Source organism: Papio anubis, chromosome 2 (assembly GCF_008728515.1).
Source record: "Papio anubis isolate 15944 chromosome 2, Panubis1.0, whole genome shotgun sequence".
In the NCBI taxonomy this organism is placed as follows: Eukaryota; Metazoa; Chordata; class Mammalia; order Primates; family Cercopithecidae; genus Papio; species Papio anubis.
Genome location: NC_044977.1, coordinates 193201944 through 193204823, shown reverse-complemented (window position 1 = coordinate 193204823; position 2880 = coordinate 193201944).

Below are 2880 nucleotides of genomic sequence, written 5' to 3'. Positions count from 1 at the left end.
GGCCCTGGGGAAGGTGCCTGGGGAGACAAGGAGTGCCTGCCTGGCCTAGGCGCCAAAGCTGAGGTGTCTGCCTCTGTGGCAAAATACAGGAGTGCCGGAGGAAATCTGGGTCTGTGAAGGTGTTAAAGCTGAGGGCTCACTGTCTGGGGAAGGCGCTTGGGAGAACAGGGGTCTACCCTGGGGTGTGCTGGGGGAAAATGGAGGCTCAGTCTGGGAAATGGAAAAATAGATACTGGTATCTACAATTTGTGGGAAGGTAATGTACAGTGGCCTAGACTACCTAGTGGGAAGGAGTTAGTCACTGTCCCCACAGTCCCATTCTCCAGTTTCATAGGCCTGGCAGGCAGCTTGAGGATGTGAGATAATGGTTGGGGGAAAATCCCGCGCGAGATAGTTTGAAGGGAAAGAAGGTGTTGTCTCAAGGAGGAAACCAACACAGGCGGCGAAGGTTCCAGAAAATAACTTGCTGTTGCCTTGTTAGCCACAGCTCAAAGGTTGGCCTGGTCAAGAGTATACTCCCATTCCAGAATGTGTTACATTGGGCCACCAGTGTGCCAATGCAGTTCCCAAAGTCTTTTGAATCAAAAAGGAAGCTTGAGGGAAGCCTGTCTGCCAAAGCCTTAAAAACAAGCAAATAGAAAAACTTGGGTCTGAATTTGTTTGGGGTAATAGTGTTCCTCCGGGTTTACCTGCCTCAGAAAATTCCTTACACACTGTCCCGGAATGGATTACACTCCATACCTGCAGATCCCAGCACACACCCTCCTGAGATGGGCTGGAGACCACACAACTTGGACTCTCTCCTCTGTGGGTCCCAGGCAGAATCAACGCTTCCACCACTGCAGCTGCAGTGTGTTTGGCCAATGAAATTAGAAGTTTGATGACAACCCCTGGCAAGGCAGGTACTAAACGTCCCCTGAGATGGGAGTCACACCCAGTGTTGAATGGGGCTTCCCTGAGTGCAGGTGCCAGGTGGGGAACGGCATGCGTGGGAGGTGATGTGTGAGGGGGCCATAGGGAGCTGGGATGGTGGGAAGAGGACCTGGGGGCTCACATAGGGGGAGCTAAGAACCCTTCTCTATATCTGGCTAATTTGGCTACAGCAGGAGGAAAGGTCTATGTCCAGGGTCCCCCGTGCAGGCATGTATGCTGTCGGTAGGAGACAGAGGATGGGGTAGGGAGATGGGCGGGTGGGGGTGAGCCCTCCCATCCAGAGGGAGATCCTTCTCCCACCTTTGATGCATGGTCTATCCTTGCTCTCCTGGAAACAGGAGCCCTCAGGGAGACTCCTCCCTACCTTGATGGGTGGCATCTATCCCTTGTTTCCTCCTGGAACAAACTGGAGCCCAGGACCTTGCGGCAGCAGGCATTCCCTTTCTTCTACCACTGGGACATCTCGACTTAACTTAAGAAATGCAGTGGAGACGCTCTTCTCATGGGCAATCCCCATGAATAATGTTTATATAAGGAGGAAGGTGCTCTTCATTCTTAGCCTCCCCTATGCCAGCCTCTCAATACCTGATTGCATGATTCATGATCCACTCCTCCACAGCATATCACCACTGAACATGGCTGCATAATAGACCTATAGATACACACAAATAAAAGAAATAAGACCTAGGTGGAGTTCTAAACCCAAAGATACAAGAACTAAGTAGTGACAAACGTAACAACAACAAAATAGATCTTTAATCATGGATGATAGATGATAAAGGAAAGGGAGCGTGATGTGGGAAGGTAGATGGGATGGTGATGTGACAGGATGTGATGGATATGTGGGATAGAAGATGTGTTTGTTAGATGATGTAGAGATGTAAAGGAAAGGAGATGTGAGCGCGCAGGGATAAAAAGATGCGGATGGATGATGTGATGTGTAAAGCCAGGGGGCATGATGTGTGAGATGGTAGATGTGGGCAGAGATGGGTGATGATGTGAGATGCGCCCAGGATGTGCATGCATGCATGCAAAGGCAGGATTTTAAAATTATATGAGGATGTGGATTTTGATTTATGGATTTGCAGATTGCAAAATGAGCAGATTTTTGATTTATGAGGATTTAAATTCAAAGATCGTATGTGACGTGTAAAACATTATGATTTTAAAAGATTTTTAGACGTAAAAGTGTGATGGTGATTAAAAGATGTTACAGATGTAAAGACTTTTATATGAGATGAGAAACTTTATGGTATTTTGCAGATTTTGTTCGTTATGGAGATTTAGATGACGCTACTGATTTTATGCGTGCAGAGGATATCGCAAAGACGTAAACATGGATTGAGATTTGATTTAAAAAGATTGCAAAAGTTTATGATTTTTGAGATTTTTGTAGATTTTAGATTGCAGGTAGATTTTATGCAAAATGACGACAAAAGATTTAAACGCCGAGATTGACGGTGCATTTGCAAAACGCGACGATTTTGCGCGGTAGATTTTATATGATTCAAACGTGCGACTTAAAGATTTCTTTTATGCAAAAGTACCATGATGATTCTTGATTGCAAAAACGAAAGACGTTCTATATATATGATTTTATATAGGATTTCAAAATTATGACGCGCGAGACGCGAGCGTGCGGAGTGCTAAAAAGAAGTAGAAAGGCGAATAGCAACTACAATGTCTGAATAATTCCGGCGGTCGCGCACCGTAGAGACGAATAGCTCGGACTTAATTTTAAAAACGCAAGGAGATGTTCGCCGACCCAGGCGCTATGCCTGCTTGCTATCCCTGCCGCTGGTACAGAGATGACCGCAGGTTGCGAATGCGTGCAGAATAATTGGGGTAAATATACATACCCGCCCATATGGAGGGGCAGCTTAGAAGATCTTTGACTTTAAAAAGGCAGATGCCAGAGCCCCAAACATGCAGCAGCTGCAGCAACTT